At 44.4% G+C, this 22,401-nt stretch overlaps 1 protein-coding gene and 20 non-coding genes across 21 annotated transcripts in view; 1 reads left to right on the top strand and 20 right to left on the bottom strand.

The window, feature by feature from the left end:
- The window catches only part of LOC139257944 (zinc finger protein 850-like), a gene marked incomplete at its 5' end in the record, with an annotated part of 812,458 nt that overhangs the window by 586,765 nt on the left and 203,292 nt on the right, over positions 1 to 22,401 (top strand). The gene's annotated exons all lie outside the window — the stretch shown is intronic.
- trnae-uuc (transfer RNA glutamic acid (anticodon UUC)) lies at positions 41 to 112 on the bottom strand. The gene has a single exon. It is a non-coding gene; the product is annotated as a tRNA-Glu (tRNA).
- trnaf-gaa (transfer RNA phenylalanine (anticodon GAA)) lies at positions 1,030 to 1,102 on the bottom strand. The gene has a single exon. It is a non-coding gene; the product is annotated as a tRNA-Phe (tRNA).
- trnae-uuc (transfer RNA glutamic acid (anticodon UUC)) lies at positions 2,304 to 2,375 on the bottom strand. The gene has a single exon. It is a non-coding gene; the product is annotated as a tRNA-Glu (tRNA).
- On the bottom strand, positions 3,293 to 3,365 carry trnaf-gaa (transfer RNA phenylalanine (anticodon GAA)). Its single transcript has one exon. It is a non-coding gene; the product is annotated as a tRNA-Phe (tRNA).
- trnae-uuc (transfer RNA glutamic acid (anticodon UUC)) lies at positions 4,566 to 4,637 on the bottom strand. Its single transcript has one exon. It is a non-coding gene; the product is annotated as a tRNA-Glu (tRNA).
- Positions 5,556 to 5,628, bottom strand: trnaf-gaa (transfer RNA phenylalanine (anticodon GAA)). The gene has a single exon. It is a non-coding gene; the product is annotated as a tRNA-Phe (tRNA).
- trnae-uuc (transfer RNA glutamic acid (anticodon UUC)) lies at positions 6,830 to 6,901 on the bottom strand. Its single transcript has one exon. It is a non-coding gene; the product is annotated as a tRNA-Glu (tRNA).
- trnaf-gaa (transfer RNA phenylalanine (anticodon GAA)) lies at positions 7,819 to 7,891 on the bottom strand. Its single transcript has one exon. It is a non-coding gene; the product is annotated as a tRNA-Phe (tRNA).
- trnae-uuc (transfer RNA glutamic acid (anticodon UUC)) lies at positions 9,093 to 9,164 on the bottom strand. The gene has a single exon. It is a non-coding gene; the product is annotated as a tRNA-Glu (tRNA).
- On the bottom strand, positions 10,082 to 10,154 carry trnaf-gaa (transfer RNA phenylalanine (anticodon GAA)). The gene has a single exon. It is a non-coding gene; the product is annotated as a tRNA-Phe (tRNA).
- trnae-uuc (transfer RNA glutamic acid (anticodon UUC)) lies at positions 11,356 to 11,427 on the bottom strand. Its single transcript has one exon. It is a non-coding gene; the product is annotated as a tRNA-Glu (tRNA).
- trnaf-gaa (transfer RNA phenylalanine (anticodon GAA)) lies at positions 12,345 to 12,417 on the bottom strand. Its single transcript has one exon. It is a non-coding gene; the product is annotated as a tRNA-Phe (tRNA).
- Positions 13,619 to 13,690, bottom strand: trnae-uuc (transfer RNA glutamic acid (anticodon UUC)). The gene has a single exon. It is a non-coding gene; the product is annotated as a tRNA-Glu (tRNA).
- On the bottom strand, positions 14,608 to 14,680 carry trnaf-gaa (transfer RNA phenylalanine (anticodon GAA)). Its single transcript has one exon. It is a non-coding gene; the product is annotated as a tRNA-Phe (tRNA).
- Positions 15,882 to 15,953, bottom strand: trnae-uuc (transfer RNA glutamic acid (anticodon UUC)). The gene has a single exon. It is a non-coding gene; the product is annotated as a tRNA-Glu (tRNA).
- trnaf-gaa (transfer RNA phenylalanine (anticodon GAA)) lies at positions 16,871 to 16,943 on the bottom strand. Its single transcript has one exon. It is a non-coding gene; the product is annotated as a tRNA-Phe (tRNA).
- Positions 18,144 to 18,215, bottom strand: trnae-uuc (transfer RNA glutamic acid (anticodon UUC)). The gene has a single exon. It is a non-coding gene; the product is annotated as a tRNA-Glu (tRNA).
- trnaf-gaa (transfer RNA phenylalanine (anticodon GAA)) lies at positions 19,133 to 19,205 on the bottom strand. Its single transcript has one exon. It is a non-coding gene; the product is annotated as a tRNA-Phe (tRNA).
- Positions 20,407 to 20,478, bottom strand: trnae-uuc (transfer RNA glutamic acid (anticodon UUC)). The gene has a single exon. It is a non-coding gene; the product is annotated as a tRNA-Glu (tRNA).
- trnaf-gaa (transfer RNA phenylalanine (anticodon GAA)) lies at positions 21,396 to 21,468 on the bottom strand. The gene has a single exon. It is a non-coding gene; the product is annotated as a tRNA-Phe (tRNA).

Below are 22,401 nucleotides of genomic sequence, written 5' to 3'. Positions count from 1 at the left end.
CAGGAACAGCATTGCATTTCGAAGCACCACAAATACAATGTTCCCTGACCGGGAATCGAACCCGGGCCGCGGCGGTGAAAGCGCCGAATCCTAACCACTAGACCACCAGGGAAGCTGCTGCAAATGTCTGTGCCAGCAAGCAGACCTACCCAGTCTTTCCTCCTTGCTGTTTCGAAATTCTCATCACATTCGCGCCAGGGAAATCTGTTCGCAGCAAATGGCAGTTTTTGTGGAGAACACCAAAGACATGTCCGCGCAATCACAGCGTTAAGTGCGCCTAGGCTTCCACTGAAATCCATTTCATTCTCTCCTTTTTCCGGGAATTTTCACTCTCGGTACCGTGTGAACATTTCATTTGTTGCTTTTGTCCTGAACTGCAGCCTTTTGCCCATCTCCGGGCGACAGAACCGTTCTAAATGTCTGTTCTGCTTATAACCATTGACGGGAACAGGTCTCCAGTTCAGCGGTTATCAGCAAAGCAAGAAACACGTATAAACAGAAAGTTGTGCTCTGCACACCGTCGGCAAAGAAGCAATGGCTGTTATTCCAAATAATTGCCATCCCTTGGGATTCCGTGTGGATTAGTTTCGTTATGAAGATTTGATTGTAAAAGTTACTACTAACCGAATAAAAATTATGAAAAATTGGGATGGCCCATATGGGGATCGGGCCCGCGCTCTTGGCTTTATTAATACCACGCCCAAAACGACCGATTTAACCGGCAACAAAATGCCCCAGGGCTGCGTGAAAGCCCAGCCTGAGATGATTTTGGATCCGGCACACACTGGGTGATAGAGTTACTGCATAAGAATTGAACACATCGCATCGCTAAAACATTGTTCACTCTTCATATAGAAAACTGGGCAGAGTATAAATAGAAAGTAACAGAAAAAGAGCACTGAATCTAAAAAAAAATCATGTCGAAAATTAGTATCACGCAACCGCTGAACAGCCCATCCCTCAAGCACTGTCTCGATATCAAACCAGCTTCTCCCCTTAAAATGAAGGAAACGCAAAATCACCAGATATTGCCGAAACCCGGGATTGAACCAGGGACCTTTAGATCTTCAGTCTAACGCTCTCCCAACTGAGCTATTTCGGCCCGACAGAAAACGAAGCAAAACTTTCTCACACCTTTTTGAAAGAAAACTTAAACCCCGGAAGGAATTGCCCCGCACACTCAGTCCTCATTTCGGGGCAATGAGCTCCGGATGTGTTCATGTAATGTATAATGATATTGAAAATCTTTATGCTCATGTTAACTTATCATTGCCCACGATCCAGGCACTCTCTGATTCCGGTATTGTGCACGTTGCTAAGTTGAAAATTTGCATTTTTCCGCACTGGCAATGAATTGACTGATCGCCGGGCTGTGATCAACTCGGTTTGTTAGGGTGATGCCGCGCATGAACGTACATGGAAGAATAATGATCATTTTGATTGTTCTCACAATGCACTTAAATGTTGGCAAACCGTACAGTGTCAATCAGCAATTGTAGTTCCATATGTTCATTTAATATTCTGCTGAAGTGTTCATAAAGATACAAAGATTGCACACCAGGCTAGATCTCACAGTGCTGAAGACACAGTGAAATATACTGGAGAGTTTATAACTATTTCAGAACATAACATGTCAGCAAAATTCCCTCTTCTGTTCTCGGCACTGATGGGTTGTGAAAGGGAGACGGGCCGAAGTCCTATTGAGCCGCACTGACCCCGAGCCAAAGTGAAATTAAAGCAGGTTCAGTCCTTAGCAGTGATATGATGAAGAGAGATAAGAGTCGCGAATCAACGTTAGTGATGGTGAATCTCGGTTAGATCAAAAACTCCATGAATTCTCTGCCGGGAAATTCAGATCTTGGAAATCGCCTGTGAACGCTAAACATTGATATGCAGTGAGCCAATGTTCAATATAAAGGAGCCCAGGCCAAATGAATGCTCAAGGATAAATTATCAGTGCCCATGGTCCAGGCATTCCCTGATTCCAGTCTTCCACATGTTGCGAAGTTTAAAATGCTGAATATTTCCACAGTGGCAATGCATTGATTGATGATAAGCCCGAGTGCTGTGGCGCAAATAGGTACCTGGAAGACTAAAGATAGCCATGATTGGCAAAATTTACGTTGTCTATCAGCAATTGGAGTTCCACTTGTTGAGCGAGATCTTGTCATTTAGTGCAGATTTTAAAACAGAAGTGTCTGTTGTGTCATGACACGCTGCTGATGGTTGGGGCAACAACAGCGAGGTGAGCTGCAAGCTTCTTCAGGAACAGCATTGCATTTCGAAGCACCGCAAATACAATGTTCCCTGACCGGGAATCGAACCCGGGCCGCGGCGGTGAAAGCGCCGAATCCTAACCACTAGACCACCAGGGAAGCTGCTGCAAATGTCTGTGCCAGCAAGCAGACCTACCCAGTCTTTCCTCCTTGCTGTTTCGAAATTCTCATCACATTCGCGCCAGGGAAATCTGTTCGCAGCAAATGGCAGTTTTTGTGGAGAACACCAAAGACATGTCCGCGCAATCACAGCGTTAAGTGCGCCTAGGCTTCCACTGAAATCCATTTCATTCTCTCCTTTTTCCGGGAATTTTCACTCTCGGTACCGTGTGAACATTTCATTTGGTGCTTTTGTCCTGAACTGCAGCCTTTTGCCCATCTCCGGGCGACAGAACCGTTCTAAATGTCTGTTCTGCTTATAACCATTGACGGGAACAGGTCTCCAGTTCAGCGGTTATCAGCAAAGCAAGAAACACGTATAAACAGAAAGTTGTGCTCTGCACACCGTCGGCAAAGAAGCAATGGCTGTTATTCCAAATAATTGCCATCCCTTGGGATTCCGTGTGGATTTGTTTCGTTATGAAGATTTGATTGTAAAAGTTACTACTAACCGAATAAAAATTATGAAAAATTGGGATGGCCCATATGGGGATCGGGCCCGCGCTCTTGGCTTTATTAATACCACGCCCAAAACGACCGATTTAACCGGCAACAAAATGCCCCAGGGCTGCGTGAAAGCCCAGCCTGAGATGATTTTGTATCCGGCACACACTGGGTGATAGAGTTACTGCATAAGAATTGAACACATCGCATCGCTAAAACATTGTTCACTCTTCATATAGAAAACTGGGCAGAGTATAAATAGAAAGTAACAGAAAAAGAGCACTGAATCTAAAAAAAAATCATGTCGAAAATTAGTATCACGCAACCGCTGAACAGCCCATCCCTCAAGCACTGTCTCGATATCAAACCAGCTTCTCCCCTTAAAATGAAGGAAACGCAAAATCACCAGATATTGCCGAAACCCGGGATTGAACCAGGGACCTTTAGATCTTCAGTCTAACGCTCTCCCAACTGAGCTATTTCGGCCCGACAGAAAACGAAGCAAAACTTTCTCACACCTTTTTGAAAGAAAACTTAAACCCCGGAAGGAATTGCCCCGCACACTCAGTCCTCATTTCGGGGCAATGAGCTCCGGATGTGTTCATGTAATGTATAATGATATTGAAAATCTTTATGCTCATGTTAACTTATCATTGCCCACGATCCAGGCACTCTCTGATTCCGGTATTGTGCACGTTGCTAAGTTGAAAATTTGCATTTTTCCGCACTGGCAATGAATTGACTGGTCGCCGGGCTGTGATCAGCTCGGTTTGTTAGGGTGATGCCGCGCATGAACGTACATGGAAGAATAATGATCATTTTGATTGTTCTCACAATGCACTTAAATGTTGGCAAACCGTACAGTGTCAATCAGCAATTGTAGTTCCATATGTTCATTTAATATTCTGCTGAAGTGTTCATAAAGATACAAAGATTGCACACCAGGCTAGATCTCACAGTGCTGAAGACACAGTGAAATATACTGGAGAGTTTATAACTATTTCAGAACATAACATGTCAGCAAAATTCCCTCTTCTGTTCTCGGCACTGATGGGTTGTGAAAGGGAGACGGGCCGAAGTCCTATTGAGCCGCACTGACCCCGAGCCAAAGTGAAATTAAAGCAGGTTCAGTCCTTAGCAGTGATATGATGAAGAGAGATAAGAGTCGCGAATCAACGTTAGTGATGGTGAATCTCGGTTAGATCAAAAACTCCATGAATTCTCTGCCGGGAAATTCAGATCTTGGAAATCGCCTGTGAACGCTAAACATTGATATGCAGTGAGCCAATGTTCAATATAAAGGAGCCCAGGCCAAATGAATGCTCAAGGATAAATTATCAGTGCCCATGGTCCAGGCATTCCCTATTCCAGTCTTCCACACGTTGTGAAGTTTAAAATGCTGAATATTTCCACAGTGGCAATGCATTGATTGATGATAAGCCCGAGTGCTGTGGCGCAAATAGGTACCTGGAAGACTAAAGATAGCCATGATTGGCAAAATTTACGTTGTCTATCAGCAATTGGAGTTCCACTTGTTGAGCGAGATCTTGTCATTTCGTGCAGATTTTAAAACAGAAGTGTCTGTTGTGTCATGACACGCTGCTGATGGTTGGGGCAACAACAGCGAGGTGAGCTGCAAGCTTCTTCAGGAACAGCATTGCAATTCGAAGCACCTCAAATACAATGTTCCCTGACCGGGAATCGAACCCGGGCCGCGGCGGTGAAAGCGCCGAATCCTAACCACTAGACCACCAGGGAAGCTGCTGCAAATGTCTGTGCCAGCAAGCAGACCTACCCAGTCTTTCCTCCTTGCTGTTTCGAAATTCTCATCACATTCGCGCCAGGGAAATCTGTTCGCAGCAAATGGCAGTTTTTGTGGAGAACACCAAAGACATGTCCGCGCAATCACAGCGTTAAGTGCGCCTAGGCTTCCACTGAAATCCATTTCATTCTCTCCTTTTTCCGGGAATTTTCACTCTCGGTACCGTGTGAACATTTCATTTGGTGCTTTTGTCCTGAACTGCAGCCTTTTGCCCATCTCCGGTCGACAGAACCGTTCTAAATGTCTGTTCTGCTTATAACCATTGACGGGAACAGGTCTCCAGTTCAGCGGTTATCAGCAAAGCAAGAAACACGTATAAACAGAAAGTTGTGCTCTGCACACCGTCGGCAAAGAAGCAATGGCTGTTATTCCAAATAATTGCCATCCCTTGGGATTCCGTGTGGATTTGTTTCGTTATGAAGATTTGATTGTAAAAGTTACTACTAACCGAATAAAAATTATGAAAAATTGGGATGGCCCATATGGGGATCGGGCCCGCGCTCTTGGCTTTATTAATACCACGCCCAAAACGACCGATTTAACCGGCAACAAAATGCCCCAGGGCTGCGTGAAAGCCCAGCCTGAGATGATTTTGTATCCGGCACACACTGGGTGATAGAGTTACTGCATAAGAATTGAACACATCGCATCGCTAAAACATTGTTCACACTTCATATAGAAAACTGGGCAGAGTATAAATAGAAAGTAACAGAAAAAGAGCACTGAATCTAAAAAAAAAATCATGTCGAAAATTAGTATCACGCAACCGCTGAACAGCCCATCCCTCAAGCACTGTCTCGATATCAAACCAGCTTCTCCCCTTAAAATGAAGGAAACGCAAAATCACCAGATATTGCCGAAACCCGGGATTGAACCAAGGACCTTTAGATCTTCAGTCTAACGCTCTCCCAACTGAGCTATTTCGGCCCGACAGAAAACGAAGCAAAACTTTCTCACACCTTTTTGAAAGAAAACTTAAACCCCGGAAGGAATTGCCCCGTACACTCAGTCCTCATTTCGGGGCAATGATCTCCGGATGTGTTCATGTAATGTATAATGATATTGAAAATCTTTATGCTCATGTTAACTTATCATTGCCCACGATCCAGGCACTCTCTGATTCCAGTATTGTGCACGTTGCTAAGTTGAAAATTTGCATTTTTCCGCACTGGCAATGAATTGACTGATCGCCGGGCTGTGATCAGCTCGGTTTGTTAGGGTGATGCCGCGCATGAACGTACATGGAAGAATAATGATCATTTTGATTGTTCTCACAATGCACTTAAATGTTGGCAAACCGTACAGTGTCAATCAGCAATTGTAGTTCCATATGTTCATTTAATATTCTGCTGAAGTGTTCATAAAGATACAAAGATTGCACCCCAGGCTAGATCTCACAGTGCTGAAGACACAGTGAAATATACTGGAGAGTTTATAACTGTTTCAGAACATAACATGTCAGCAAAATTCCCTCTTCTGTTCTCGGCACTGATGGGTTGTGAAAGGGAGACGGGCCGAAGTCCTATTGAGCCGCACTGACCCCGAGCCAAAGTGAAATTAAAGCAGGTTCAGTCCTTAGCAGTGATATGATGAAGAGAGATAAGAGTCGCGAATCAACGTTAGTGATGGTGAATCTCGGTTAAATCAAAAACTCCATGAATTCTCTGCCGGGAAATTCAGATCTTGGAAATCGCCTGTGAACGCTAAACATTGATATGCAGTGAGCCAATGTTCAATATAAAGGAGCCCAGGCCAAATGAATGCTCAAGGATAAATTATCAGTGCCCATGGTCCAGGCATTCCCTGATTCCAGTCTTCCACACGTTGCGAAGTTTAAAATGCTGAATATTTCCACAGTGGCAATGCATTGATTGATGATAAGCCCGAGTGCTGTGGCGCAAATAGGTACCTGGAAGACTAAAGATAGCCATGATTGGCAAAATTTACGTTGTCTATCAGCAATTGGAGTTCCACTTGTTGAGCGAGATCTTGTCATTTAGTGCAGATTTTAAAACAGAAGTGTCTGTTGTGTCATGACACGCTGCTGATGGTTGGGGCAACAACAGCGAGGTGAGCTGCAAGCTTCTTCAGGAACAGCATTGCATTTCGAAGCACCGCAAATACAATGTTCCCTGACCGGTAATCGAACCCGGGCCGCGGCGGTGAAAGCGCCGAATCCTAACCACTAGACCACCAGGGAAGCTGCTGCAAATATCTGTGCGAGCAAGCAGACCTACCCAGTCTTTCCTCCTTGCTGTTTCGAAATTCTCATCACATTCGCGCCAGGGAAATCTGTTCGCAGCAAATGGCAGTTTTTGTGGAGAACACCAAAGACATGTCCGCGCAATCACAGCGTTAAGTGCGCCTAGGCTTCCACTGAAATCCATTTCATTCTCTCCTTTTTCCGGGAATTTTCACTCTCGGTACCGTGTGAACATTTCATTTGTTGCTTTTGTCCTGAACTGCAGCCTTTTGCCCATCTCCGGGCGACAGAACCGTTCTAAATGTCTGTTCTGCTTATAACCATTGACGGGAACAGGTCTCCAGTTCAGCGGTTATCAGCAAAGCAAGAAACACGTATAAACAGAAAGTTGTGCTCTGCACACCGTCGGCAAAGAAGCAATGGCTGTTATTCCAAATAATTGCCATCCCTTGGGATTCCGTGTGGATTTGTTTCGTTATGAAGATTTGATTGTAAAAGTTACTACTAACCGAATAAAAATTATGAAAAATTGGGATGGCCCATATGGGGATCGGGCCCGCGCTCTTGGCTTTATTAATACCACGCCCAAAACGACCGATTTAACCGGCAACAAAATGCCCCAGGGCTGCGTGAAAGCCCAGCCTGAGATGATTTTGTATCCGGCACACACTGGGTGATAGAGTTACTGCATAAGAATTGAACACATCGCATCGCTAAAACATTGTTCACTCTTCATATAGAAAACTGGGCAGAGTATAAATAGAAAGTAACAGAAAAAGAGCACTGAATCTAAAAAAAAATCATGTCGAAAATTAGTATCACGCAACCGCTGAACAGCCCATCCCTCAAGCACTGTCTCGATATCAAACCAGCTTCTCCCCTTAAAATGAAGGAAACGCAAAATCACCAGATATTGCCGAAACCCGGGATTGAACCAGGGACCTTTAGATCTTCAGTCTAACGCTCTCCCAACGGAGCTATTTCGGCCCGACAGAAAACGAAGCAAAACTTTCTCACACCTTTTTGAAAGAAAACTTAAACCCCGGAAGGAATTGCCCCGCACACTCAGTCCTCATTTCTGGGCAATGAGCTCCGGATGTGTTCATGTAATGTATAATGATATTGAAAATCTTTATGCTCATGTTAACTTATCATTGCCCACGATCCAGGCACTCTCTGATTCCGGTATTGTGCACGTTGCTAAGTTGAAAATTTGCATTTTTCCGCACTGGCAATGAATTGACTGATCGCCGGGCTGTGATCAGCTCGGTTTGTTAGGGTGATGCCGCGCATGAACGTACATGGAAGAATAATGATCATTTTGATTGTTCTCACAATGCACTTAAATGTTGGCAAACCGTACAGTGTCAATCAGCAATTGTAGTTCCATATGTTCATTTAATATTCTGCTGAAGTGTTCATAAAGATACAAAGATTGCACCCCAGGCTAGATCTCACAGTGCTGAAGACACAGTGAAATATACTGGAGAGTTTATAACTGTTTCAGAACATAACATGTCAGCAAAATTCCCTCTTCTGTTCTCGGCACTGATGGGTTGTGAAAGGGAGACGGGCCGAAGTCCTATTGAGCCGCACTGACCCCGAGCCAATGTGAAATTAAAGCAGGTTCAGTCCTTAGCAGTGATATGATGAAGAGAGATAAGAGTCGCGAATCAACGTTAGTGATGGTGAATCTCGGTTAGATCAAAAACTCCATGAATTCTCTGCCGGGAAATTCAGATCTTGGAAATCGCCTGTGAACGCTAAACATTGATATGCAGTGAGCCAATGTTCAATATAAAGGAGCCCAGGCCAAATGAATGCTCAAGGATAAATTATCAGTGCCCATGGTCCAGGCATTCCCTGATTCCAGTCTTCCACACGTTGCGAAGTTTAAAATGCTGAATATTTCCACAGTGGCAATGCATTGATTGATGATAAGCCCGAGTGCTGTGGCGCAAATAGGTACCTGGAAGACTAAAGATAGCCATGATTGGCAAAATTTACGTTGTCTATCAGCAATTGGAGTTCCACTTGTTGAGCGAGATCTTGTCATTTAGTGCAGATTTTAAAACAGAAGTGTCTGTTGTGTCATGACACGCTGCTGATTGTTGGGGCAACAACAGCGAGGTGAGCTGCAAGCTTCTTCAGGAACAGCATTGCATTTCGAAGCACCGCAAATACAATGTTCCCTGACCGGTAATCGAACCCGGGCCGCGGCGGTGAAAGCGCCGAATCCTAACCACTAGACCACCAGGGAAGCTGCTGCAAATATCTGTGCGATCAAGCAGACCTACCCAGTCTTTCCTCCTTGCTGTTTCGAAATTCTCATCACATTCGCGCCAGGGAAATCTGTTCGCAGCAAATGGCAGTTTTTGTGGAGAACACCAAAGACATGTCCGCGCAATCACAGCGTTAAGTGCGCCTAGGCTTCCACTGAAATCCATTTCATTCTCTCCTTTTTCCGGGAATTTTCACTCTCGGTACCGTGTGAACATTTCATTTGTTGCTTTTGTCCTGAACTGCAGCCTTTTGCCCATCTCCGGGCGACAGAACCGTTCTAAATGTCTGTTCTGCTTATAACCATTGACGGGAACAGGTCTCCAGTTCAGCGGTTATCAGCAAAGCAAGAAACACGTATAAACAGAAAGTTGTGCTCTGCACACCGTCGGCAAAGAAGCAATGGCTGTTATTCCAAATAATTGCCATCCCTTGGGATTCCGTGTGGATTTGTTTCGTTATGAAGATTTGATTGTAAAAGTTACTACTAACCGAATAAAAATTATGAAAAATTGGGATGGCCCATATGGGGATCGGGCCCGCGCTCTTGGCTTTATTAATACCACGCCCAAAACGACCGATTTAACCGGCAACAAAATGCCCCAGGGCTGCGTGAAAGCCCAGCCTGAGATGATTTTGTATCCGGCACACACTGGGTGATAGAGTTACTGCATAAGAATTGAACACATCGCATCGCTAAAACATTGTTCACTCTTCATATAGAAAACTGGGCAGAGTATAAATAGAAAGTAACAGAAAAAGAGCACTGAATCTAAAAAAAAATCATGTCGAAAATTAGTATCACGCAACCGCTGAACAGCCCATCCCTCAAGCACTGTCTCGATATCAAACCAGCTTCTCCCCTTAAAATGAAGGAAACGCAAAATCACCAGATATTGCCGAAACCCGGGATTGAACCAGGGACCTTTAGATCTTCAGTCTAACGCTCTCCCAACTGAGCTATTTCGGCCCGACAGAAAACGAAGCAAAACTTTCTCACACCTTTTTGAAAGAAAACTTAAACCCCGGAAGGAATTGCCCCGCACACTCAGTCCTCATTTCGGGGCAATGAGCTCCGGATGTGTTCATGTAATGTATAATGATATTGAAAATCTTTATGCTCATGTTAACTTATCATTGCCCACGATCCAGGCACTCTCTGATTCCGGTATTGTGCACGTTGCTAAGTTGAAAATTTGCATTTTTCCGCACTGGCAATGAATTGACTGATCGCCGGGCTGTGATCAGCTCGGTTTGTTAGGGTGATGCCGCGCATGAACGTACATGGAAGAATAATGATCATTTTGATTGTTCTCACAATGCACTTAAATGTTGGCAAACCGTACAGTGTCAATCAGCAATTGTAGTTCCATATGTTCATTTAATATTCTGCTGAAGTGTTCATAAAGATACAAAGATTGCACACCAGGCTAGATCTCACAGTGCTGAAGACACAGTGAAATATACTGGAGAGTTTATAACTATTTCAGAACATAACATGTCAGCAAAATTCCCTCTTCTGTTCTCGGCACTGATGGGTTGTGAAAGGGAGACGGGCCGAAGTCCTATTGAGCCGCACTGACCCCGAGCCAAAGTGAAATTAAAGCAGGTTCAGTCCTTAGCAGTGATATGATGAAGAGAGATAAGAGTCGCGAATCAACGTTAGTGATGGTGAATCTCGGTTAGATCAAAAACTCCATGAATTCTCTGCCGGGAAATTCAGATCTTGGAAATCGCCTGTGAACGCTAAACATTGATATGCAGTGAGCCAATGTTCAATATAAAGGAGCCCAGGCCAAATGAATGCTCAAGGATAAATTATCAGTGCCCATGGTCCAGGCATTCCCTGATTCCAGTCTTCCACACGTTGCGAAGTTTAAAATGCTGAATATTTCCACAGTGGCAATGCATTGATTGATGATAAGCCCGAGTGCTGTGGCGCAAATAGGTACCTGGAAGACTAAAGATAGCCATGATTGGCAAAATTTACGTTGTCTATCAGCAATTGGAGTTCCACTTGTTGAGCGAGATCTTGTCATTTAGTGCAGATTTTTAAACAGAAGTGTCTGTTGTGTCATGACACGCTGCTAATGGTTGGGGCAACAACAGCGAGGTGAGCTGCAAGCTTCTTCAGGAACAGCATTGCATTTCGAAGCACCACAAATACAATGTTCCCTGACCGGGAATCGAACCCGGGCCGCGGCGGTGAAAGCGCCGAATCCTAACCACTAGACCACCAGGGAAGCTGCTGCAAATGTCTGTGCCAGCAAGCAGACCTACCCAGTCTTTCCTCCTTGCTGTTTCGAAATTCTCATCACATTCGCGCCAGGGAAATCTGTTCGCAGCAAATGGCAGTTTTTGTGGAGAACACCAAAGACATGTCCGCGCAATCACAGCGTTAAGTGCGCCTAGGCTTCCACTGAAATCCATTTCATTCTCTCCTTTTTCCGGGAATTTTCACTCTCGGTACCGTGTGAACATTTCATTTGTTGCTTTTGTCCTGAACTGCAGCCTTTTGCCCATCTCCGGGCGACAGAACCGTTCTAAATGTCTGTTCTGCTTATAACCATTGACGGGAACAGGTCTCCAGTTCAGCGGTTATCAGCAAAGCAAGAAACACGTATAAACAGAAAGTTGTGCTCTGCACACCGTCGGCAAAGAAGCAATGGCTGTTATTCCAAATAATTGCCATCCCTTGGGATTCCGTGTGGATTTGTTTCGTTATGAAGATTTGATTGTAAAAGTTACTACTAACCGAATAAAAATTATGAAAAATTGGGATGGCCCATATGGGGATCGGGCCCGCGCTCTTGGCTTTATTAATACCACGCCCAAAACGACCGATTTAACCGGCAACAAAATGCCCCAGGGCTGCGTGAAAGCCCAGCCTGAGATGATTTTGTATCCGGCACACACTGGGTGATAGAGTTACTGCATAAGAATTGAACACATCGCATCGCTAAAACATTGTTCACTCTTCATATAGAAAACTGGGCAGAGTATAAATAGAAAGTAACAGAAAAAGAGCACTGAATCTAAAAAAAAATCATGTCGAAAATTAGTATCACGCAACCGCTGAACAGCCCATCCCTCAAGCACTGTCTCGATATCAAACCAGCTTCTCCCCTTAAAATGAAGGAAACGCAAAATCACCAGATATTGCCGAAACCCGGGATTGAACCAGGGACCTTTAGATCTTCAGTCTAACGCTCTCCCAACGGAGCTATTTCGGCCCGACAGAAAACGAAGCAAAACTTTCTCACACCTTTTTGAAAGAAAACTTAAACCCCGGAAGGAATTGCCCCGCACACTCAGTCCTCATTTCTGGGCAATGAGCTCCGGATGTGTTCATGTAATGTATAATGATATTGAAAATCTTTATGCTCATGTTAACTTATCATTGCCCACGATCCAGGCACTCTCTGATTCCGGTATTGTGCACGTTGCTAAGTTGAAAATTTGCATTTTTCCGCACTGGCAATGAATTGACTGATCGCCGGGCTGTGATCAGCTCGGTTTGTTAGGGTGATGCCGCGCATGAACGTACATGGAAGAATAATGATCATTTTGATTGTTCTCACAATGCACTTAAATGTTGGCAAACCGTACAGTGTCAATCAGCAATTGTAGTTCCATATGTTCATTTAATATTCTGCTGAAGTGTTCATAAAGATACAAAGATTGCACCCCAGGCTAGATCTCACAGTGCTGAAGACACAGTGAAATATACTGGAGAGTTTATAACTGTTTCAGAACATAACATGTCAGCAAAATTCCCTCTTCTGTTCTCGGCACTGATGGGTTGTGAAAGGGAGACGGGCCGAAGTCCTATTGAGCCGCACTGACCCCGAGCCAATGTGAAATTAAAGCAGGTTCAGTCCTTAGCAGTGATATGATGAAGAGAGATAAGAGTCGCGAATCAACGTTAGTGATGGTGAATCTCGGTTAGATCAAAAACTCCATGAATTCTCTGCCGGGAAATTCAGATCTTGGAAATCGCCTGTGAACGCTAAACATTGATATGCAGTGAGCCAATGTTCAATATAAAGGAGCCCAGGCCAAATGAATGCTCAAGGATAAATTATCAGTGCCCATGGTCCAGGCATTCCCTGATTCCAGTCTTCCACACGTTGCGAAGTTTAAAATGCTGAATATTTCCACAGTGGCAATGCATTGATTGATGATAAGCCCGAGTGCTGTGGCGCAAATAGGTACCTGGAAGACTAAAGATAGCCATGATTGGCAAAATTTACGTTGTCTATCAGCAATTGGAGTTCCACTTGTTGAGCGAGATCTTGTCATTTAGTGCAGATTTTAAAACAGAAGTGTCTGTTGTGTCATGACACGCTGCTGATTGTTGGGGCAACAACAGCGAGGTGAGCTGCAAGCTTCTTCAGGAACAGCATTGCATTTCGAAGCACCGCAAATACAATGTTCCCTGACCGGTAATCGAACCCGGGCCGCGGCGGTGAAAGCGCCGAATCCTAACCACTAGACCACCAGGGAAGCTGCTGCAAATATCTGTGCGATCAAGCAGACCTACCCAGTCTTTCCTCCTTGCTGTTTCGAAATTCTCATCACATTCGCGCCAGGGAAATCTGTTCGCAGCAAATGGCAGTTTTTGTGGAGAACACCAAAGACATGTCCGCGCAATCACAGCGTTAAGTGCGCCTAGGCTTCCACTGAAATCCATTTCATTCTCTCCTTTTTCCGGGAATTTTCACTCTCGGTACCGTGTGAACATTTCATTTGTTGCTTTTGTCCTGAACTGCAGCCTTTTGCCCATCTCCGGGCGACAGAACCGTTCTAAATGTCTGTTCTGCTTATAACCATTGACGGGAACAGGTCTCCAGTTCAGCGGTTATCAGCAAAGCAAGAAACACGTATAAACAGAAAGTTGTGCTCTGCACACCGTCGGCAAAGAAGCAATGGCTGTTATTCCAAATAATTGCCATCCCTTGGGATTCCGTGTGGATTTGTTTCGTTATGAAGATTTGATTGTAAAAGTTACTACTAACCGAATAAAAATTATGAAAAATTGGGATGGCCCATATGGGGATCGGGCCCGCGCTCTTGGCTTTATTAATACCACGCCCAAAACGACCGATTTAACCGGCAACAAAATGCCCCAGGGCTGCGTGAAAGCCCAGCCTGAGATGATTTTGTATCCGGCACACACTGGGTGATAGAGTTACTGCATAAGAATTGAACACATCGCATCGCTAAAACATTGTTCACTCTTCATATAGAAAACTGGGCAGAGTATAAATAGAAAGTAACAGAAAAAGAGCACTGAATCTAAAAAAAAATCATGTCGAAAATTAGTATCACGCAACCGCTGAACAGCCCATCCCTCAAGCACTGTCTCGATATCAAACCAGCTTCTCCCCTTAAAATGAAGGAAACGCAAAATCACCAGATATTGCCGAAACCCGGGATTGAACCAGGGACCTTTAGATCTTCAGTCTAACGCTCTCCCAACTGAGCTATTTCGGCCCGACAGAAAACGAAGCAAAACTTTCTCACACCTTTTTGAAAGAAAACTTAAACCCCGGAAGGAATTGCCCCGCACACTCAGTCCTCATTTCGGGGCAATGAGCTCCGGATGTGTTCATGTAATGTATAATGATATTGAAAATCTTTATGCTCATGTTAACTTATCATTGCCCACGATCCAGGCACTCTCTGATTCCGGTATTGTGCACGTTGCTAAGTTGAAAATTTGCATTTTTCCGCACTGGCAATGAATTGACTGATCGCCGGGCTGTGATCAGCTCGGTTTGTTAGGGTGATGCCGCGCATGAACGTACATGGAAGAATAATGATCATTTTGATTGTTCTCACAATGCACTTAAATGTTGGCAAACCGTACAGTGTCAATCAGCAATTGTAGTTCCATATGTTCATTTAATATTCTGCTGAAGTGTTCATAAAGATACAAAGATTGCACACCAGGCTAGATCTCACAGTGCTGAAGACACAGTGAAATATACTGGAGAGTTTATAACTATTTCAGAACATAACATGTCAGCAAAATTCCCTCTTCTGTTCTCGGCACTGATGGGTTGTGAAAGGGAGACGGGCCGAAGTCCTATTGAGCCGCACTGACCCCGAGCCAAAGTGAAATTAAAGCAGGTTCAGTCCTTAGCAGTGATATGATGAAGAGAGATAAGAGTCGCGAATCAACGTTAGTGATGGTGAATCTCGGTTAGATCAAAAACTCCATGAATTCTCTGCCGGGAAATTCAGATCTTGGAAATCGCCTGTGAACGCTAAACATTGATATGCAGTGAGCCAATGTTCAATATAAAGGAGCCCAGGCCAAATGAATGCTCAAGGATAAATTATCAGTGCCCATGGTCCAGGCATTCCCTGATTCCAGTCTTCCACACGTTGCGAAGTTTAAAATGCTGAATATTTCCACAGTGGCAATGCATTGATTGATGATAAGCCCGAGTGCTGTGGCGCAAATAGGTACCTGGAAGACTAAAGATAGCCATGATTGGCAAAATTTACGTTGTCTATCAGCAATTGGAGTTCCACTTGTTGAGCGAGATCTTGTCATTTAGTGCAGATTTTTAAACAGAAGTGTCTGTTGTGTCATGACACGCTGCTAATGGTTGGGGCAACAACAGCGAGGTGAGCTGCAAGCTTCTTCAGGAACAGCATTGCATTTCGAAGCACCACAAATACAATGTTCCCTGACCGGGAATCGAACCCGGGCCGCGGCGGTGAAAGCGCCGAATCCTAACCACAAGACCACCAGGGAAGCTGCTGCAAATGTCTGTGCCAGCAAGCAGACCTACCCAGTCTTTCCTCCTTGCTGTTTCGAAATTCTCATCACATTCGCGCCAGGGAAATCTGTTCGCAGCAAATGGCAGTTTTTGTGGAGAACACCAAAGACATGTCCGCGCAATCACAGCGTTAAGTGCGCCTAGGCTTCCACTGAAATCCATTTCATTCTCTCCTTTTTCCGGGAATTTTCACTCTCGGTACCGTGTGAACATTTCATTTGTTGCTTTTGTCCTGAACTGCAGCCTTTTGCCCATCTCCGGGCGACAGAACCGTTCTAAATGTCTGTTCTGCTTATAACCATTGACGGGAACAGGTCTCCAGTTCAGCGGTTATCAGCAAAGCAAGAAACACGTATAAACAGAAAGTTGTGCTCTGCACACCGTCGGCAAAGAAGCAATGGCTGTTATTCCAAATAATTGCCATCCCTTGGGATTCCGTGTGGATTAGTTTCGTTATGAAGATTTGATTGTAAAAGTTACTACTAACCGAATAAAAATTATGAAAAATTGGGATGGCCCATATGGGGATCGGGCCCGCGCTCTTGGCTTTATTAATACCACGCCCAAAACGACCGATTTAACCGGCAACAAAATGCCCCAGGGCTGCGTGAAAGCCCAGCCTGAGATGATTTTGGATCCGGCACACACTGGGTGATAGAGTTACTGCATAAGAATTGAACACATCGCATCGCTAAAACATTGTTCACTCTTCATATAGAAAACTGGGCAGAGTATAAATAGAAAGTAACAGAAAAAGAGCACTGAATCTAAAAAAAAATCATGTCGAAAATTAGTATCACGCAACCGCTGAACAGCCCATCCCTCAAGCACTGTCTCGATATCAAACCAGCTTCTCCCCTTAAAATGAAGGAAACGCAAAATCACCAGATATTGCCGAAACCCGGGATTGAACCAGGGACCTTTAGATCTTCAGTCTAACGCTCTCCCAACTGAGCTATTTCGGCCCGACAGAAAACGAAGCAAAACTTTCTCACACCTTTTTGAAAGAAAACTTAAACCCCGGAAGGAATTGCCCCGCACACTCAGTCCTCATTTCGGGGCAATGAGCTCCGGATGTGTTCATGTAATGTATAATGATATTGAAAATCTTTATGCTCATGTTAACTTATCATTGCCCACGATCCAGGCACTCTCTGATTCCGGTATTGTGCACGTTGCTAAGTTGAAAATTTGCATTTTTCCGCACTGGCAATGAATTGACTGATCGCCGGGCTGTGATCAACTCGGTTTGTTAGGGTGATGCCGCGCATGAACGTACATGGAAAATAATGATCATTTTGATTGTTCTCACAATGCACTTAAATGTTGGCAAACCGTACAGTGTCAATCAGCAATTGTAGTTCCATATGTTCATTTAATATTCTGCTGAAGTGTTCATAAAGATACAAAGATTGCACACCAGGCTAGATCTCACAGTGCTGAAGACACAGTGAAATATACTGGAGAGTTTATAACTATTTCAGAACATAACATGTCAGCAAAATTCCCTCTTCTGTTCTCGGCACTGATGGGTTGTGAAAGGGAGACGGGCCGAAGTCCTATTGAGCCGCACTGACCCCGAGCCAAAGTGAAATTAAAGCAGGTTCAGTCCTTAGCAGTGATATGATGAAGAGAGATAAGAGTCGCGAATCAACGTTAGTGATGGTGAATCTCGGTTAGATCAAAAACTCCATGAATTCTCTGCCGGGAAATTCAGATCTTGGAAATCGCCTGTGAACGCTAAACATTGATATGCAGTGAGCCAATGTTCAATATAAAGGAGCCCAGGCCAAATGAATGCTCAAGGATAAATTATCAGTGCCCATGGTCCAGGCATTCCCTGATTCCAGTCTTCCACACGTTGCGAAGTTTAAAATGCTGAATATTTCCACAGTGGCAATGCATTGATTGATGATAAGCCCGAGTGCTGTGGCGCAAATAGGTACCTGGAAGACTAAAGATAGCCATGATTGGCAAAATTTACGTTGTCTATCAGCAATTGGAGTTCCACTTGTTGAGCGAGATCTTGTCATTTAGTGCAGATTTTTAAACAGAAGTGTCTGTTGTGTCATGACACGCTGCTAATGGTTGGGGCAACAACAGCGAGGTGAGCTGCAAGCTTCTTCAGGAACAGCATTGCATTTCGAAGCACCACAAATACAATGTTCCCTGACCGGGAATCGAACCCGGGCCGCGGCGGTGAAAGCGCCGAATCCTAACCACTAGACCACCAGGGAAGCTGCTGCAAATGTCTGTGCCAGCAAGCAGACCTACCCAGTCTTTCCTCCTTGCTGTTTCGAAATTCTCATCACATTCGCGCCAGGGAAATCTGTTCGCAGCAAATGGCAGTTTTTGTGGAGAACACCAAAGACATGTCCGCGCAATCACAGCGTTAAGTGCGCCTAGGCTTCCACTGAAATCCATTTCATTCTCTCCTTTTTCCGGGAATTTTCACTCTCGGTACCGTGTGAACATTTCATTTGTTGCTTTTGTCCTGAACTGCAGCCTTTTGCCCATCTCCGGGCGACAGAACCGTTCTAAATGTCTGTTCTGCTTATAACCATTGACGGGAACAGGTCTCCAGTTCAGCGGTTATCAGCAAAGCAAGAAACACGTATAAACAGAAAGTTGTGCTCTGCACACCGTCGGCAAAGAAGCAATGGCTGTTATTCCAAATAATTGCCATCCCTTGGGATTCCGTGTGGATTAGTTTCGTTATGAAGATTTGATTGTAAAAGTTACTACTAACCGAATAAAAATTATGAAAAATTGGGATGGCCCATATGGGGATCGGGCCCGCGCTCTTGGCTTTATTAATACCACGCCCAAAACGACCGATTTAACCGGCAACAAAATGCCCCAGGGCTGCGTGAAAGCCCAGCCTGAGATGATTTTGGATCCGGCACACACTGGGTGATAGAGTTACTGCATAAGAATTGAACACATCGCATCGCTAAAACATTGTTCACTCTTCATATAGAAAACTGGGCAGAGTATAAATAGAAAGTAACAGAAAAAGAGCACTGAATCTAAAAAAAAATCATGTCGAAAATTAGTATCACGCAACCGCTGAACAGCCCATCCCTCAAGCACTGTCTCGATATCAAACCAGCTTCTCCCCTTAAAATGAAGGAAACGCAAAATCACCAGATATTGCCGAAACCCGGGATTGAACCAGGGACCTTTAGATCTTCAGTCTAACGCTCTCCCAACTGAGCTATTTCGGCCCGACAGAAAACGAAGCAAAACTTTCTCACACCTTTTTGAAAGAAAACTTAAACCCCGGAAGGAATTGCCCCGCACACTCAGTCCTCATTTCGGGGCAATGAGCTCCGGATGTGTTCATGTAATGTATAATGATATTGAAAATCTTTATGCTCATGTTAACTTATCATTGCCCACGATCCAGGCACTCTCTGATTCCGGTATTGTGCACGTTGCTAAGTTGAAAATTTGCATTTTTCCGCACTGGCAATGAATTGACTGATCGCCGGGCTGTGATCAACTCGGTTTGTTAGGGTGATGCCGCGCATGAACGTACATGGAAGAATAATGATCATTTTGATTGTTCTCACAATGCACTTAAATGTTGGCAAACCGTACAGTGTCAATCAGCAATTGTAGTTCCATATGTTCATTTAATATTCTGCTGAAGTGTTCATAAAGATACAAAGATTGCACACCAGGCTAGATCTCACAGTGCTGAAGACACAGTGAAATATACTGGAGAGTTTATAACTATTTCAGAACATAACATGTCAGCAAAATTCCCTCTTCTGTTCTCGGCACTGATGGGTTGTGAAAGGGAGACGGGCCGAAGTCCTATTGAGCCGCACTGACCCCGAGCCAAAGTGAAATTAAAGCAGGTTCAGTCCTTAGCAGTGATATGATGAAGAGAGATAAGAGTCGCGAATCAACGTTAGTGATGGTGAATCTCGGTTAGATCAAAAACTCCATGAATTCTCTGCCGGGAAATTCAGATCTTGGAAATCGCCTGTGAACGCTAAACATTGATATGCAGTGAGCCAATGTTCAATATAAAGGAGCCCAGGCCAAATGAATGCTCAAGGATAAATTATCAGTGCCCATGGTCCAGGCATTCCCTGATTCCAGTCTTCCACATGTTGCGAAGTTTAAAATGCTGAATATTTCCACAGTGGCAATGCATTGATTGATGATAAGCCCGAGTGCTGTGGCGCAAATAGGTACCTGGAAGACTAAAGATAGCCATGATTGGCAAAATTTACGTTGTCTATCAGCAATTGGAGTTCCACTTGTTGAGCGAGATCTTGTCATTTAGTGCAGATTTTAAAACAGAAGTGTCTGTTGTGTCATGACACGCTGCTGATGGTTGGGGCAACAACAGCGAGGTGAGCTGCAAGCTTCTTCAGGAACAGCATTGCATTTCGAAGCACCGCAAATACAATGTTCCCTGACCGGGAATCGAACCCGGGCCGCGGCGGTGAAAGCGCCGAATCCTAACCACTAGACCACCAGGGAAGCTGCTGCAAATGTCTGTGCCAGCAAGCAGACCTACCCAGTCTTTCCTCCTTGCTGTTTCGAAATTCTCATCACATTCGCGCCAGGGAAATCTGTTCGCAGCAAATGGCAGTTTTTGTGGAGAACACCAAAGACATGTCCGCGCAATCACAGCGTTAAGTGCGCCTAGGCTTCCACTGAAATCCATTTCATTCTCTCCTTTTTCCGGGAATTTTCACTCTCGGTACCGTGTGAACATTTCATTTGGTGCTTTTGTCCTGAACTGCAGCCTTTTGCCCATCTCCGGGCGACAGAACCGTTCTAAATGTCTGTTCTGCTTATAACCATTGACGGGAACAGGTCTCCAGTTCAGCGGTTATCAGCAAAGCAAGAAACACGTATAAACAGAAAGTTGTGCTCTGCACACCGTCGGCAAAGAAGCAATGGCTGTTATTCCAAATAATTGCCATCCCTTGGGATTCCGTGTGGATTTGTTTCGTTATGAAGATTTGATTGTAAAAGTTACTACTAACCGAATAAAAATTATGAAAAATTGGGATGGCCCATATGGGGATCGGGCCCGCGCTCTTGGCTTTATTAATACCACGCCCAAAACGACCGATTTAACCGGCAACAAAATGCCCCAGGGCTGCGTGAAAGCCCAGCCTGAGATGATTTTGTATCCGGCACACACTGGGTGATAGAGTTACTGCATAAGAATTGAACACATCGCATCGCTAAAACATTGTTCACTCTTCATATAGAAAACTGGGCAGAGTATAAATAGAAAGTAACAGAAAAAGAGCACTGAATCTAAAAAAAAATCATGTCGAAAATTAGTATCACGCAACCGCTGAACAGCCCATCCCTCAAGCACTGTCTCGATATCAAACCAGCTTCTCCCCTTAAAATGAAGGAAACGCAAAATCACCAGATATTGCCGAAACCCGGGATTGAACCAGGGACCTTTAGATCTTCAGTCTAACGCTCTCCCAACTGAGCTATTTCGGCCCGACAGAAAACGAAGCAAAACTTTCTCACACCTTTTTGAAAGAAAACTTAAACCCCGGAAGGAATTGCCCCGCACACTCAGTCCTCATTTCGGGGCAATGAGCTCCGGATGTGTTCATGTAATGTATAATGATATTGAAAATCTTTATGCTCATGTTAACTTATCATTGCCCACGATCCAGGCACTCTCTGATTCCGGTATTGTGCACGTTGCTAAGTTGAAAATTTGCATTTTTCCGCACTGGCAATGAATTGACTGGTCGCCGGGCTGTGATCAGCTCGGTTTGTTAGGGTGATGCCGCGCATGAACGTACATGGAAGAATAATGATCATTTTGATTGTTCTCACAATGCACTTAAATGTTGGCAAACCGTACAGTGTCAATCAGCAATTGTAGTTCCATATGTTCATTTAATATTCTGCTGAAGTGTTCATAAAGATACAAAGATTGCACACCAGGCTAGATCTCACAGTGCTGAAGACACAGTGAAATATACTGGAGAGTTTATAACTATTTCAGAACATAACATGTCAGCAAAATTCCCTCTTCTGTTCTCGGCACTGATGGGTTGTGAAAGGGAGACGGGCCGAAGTCCTATTGAGCCGCACTGACCCCGAGCCAAAGTGAAATTAAAGCAGGTTCAGTCCTTAGCAGTGATATGATGAAGAGAGATAAGAGTCGCGAATCAACGTTAGTGATGGTGAATCTCGGTTAGATCAAAAACTCCATGAATTCTCTGCCGGGAAATTCAGATCTTGGAAATCGCCTGTGAACGCTAAACATTGATATGCAGTGAGCCAATGTTCAATATAAAGGAGCCCAGGCCAAATGAATGCTCAAGGATAAATTATCAGTGCCCATGGTCCAGGCATTCCCTATTCCAGTCTTCCACACGTTGTGAAGTTTAATATGCTGAATATTTCCACAGTGGC

Source organism: Pristiophorus japonicus, unplaced genomic scaffold, assembly GCF_044704955.1.
Source record: "Pristiophorus japonicus isolate sPriJap1 unplaced genomic scaffold, sPriJap1.hap1 HAP1_SCAFFOLD_94, whole genome shotgun sequence".
Taxonomy (NCBI): Eukaryota; Metazoa; Chordata; class Chondrichthyes; family Pristiophoridae; genus Pristiophorus; species Pristiophorus japonicus.
Note: the sequence above shows the minus strand (reverse complement) of the source record. Positions and strands in the feature narration are given on the sequence as shown.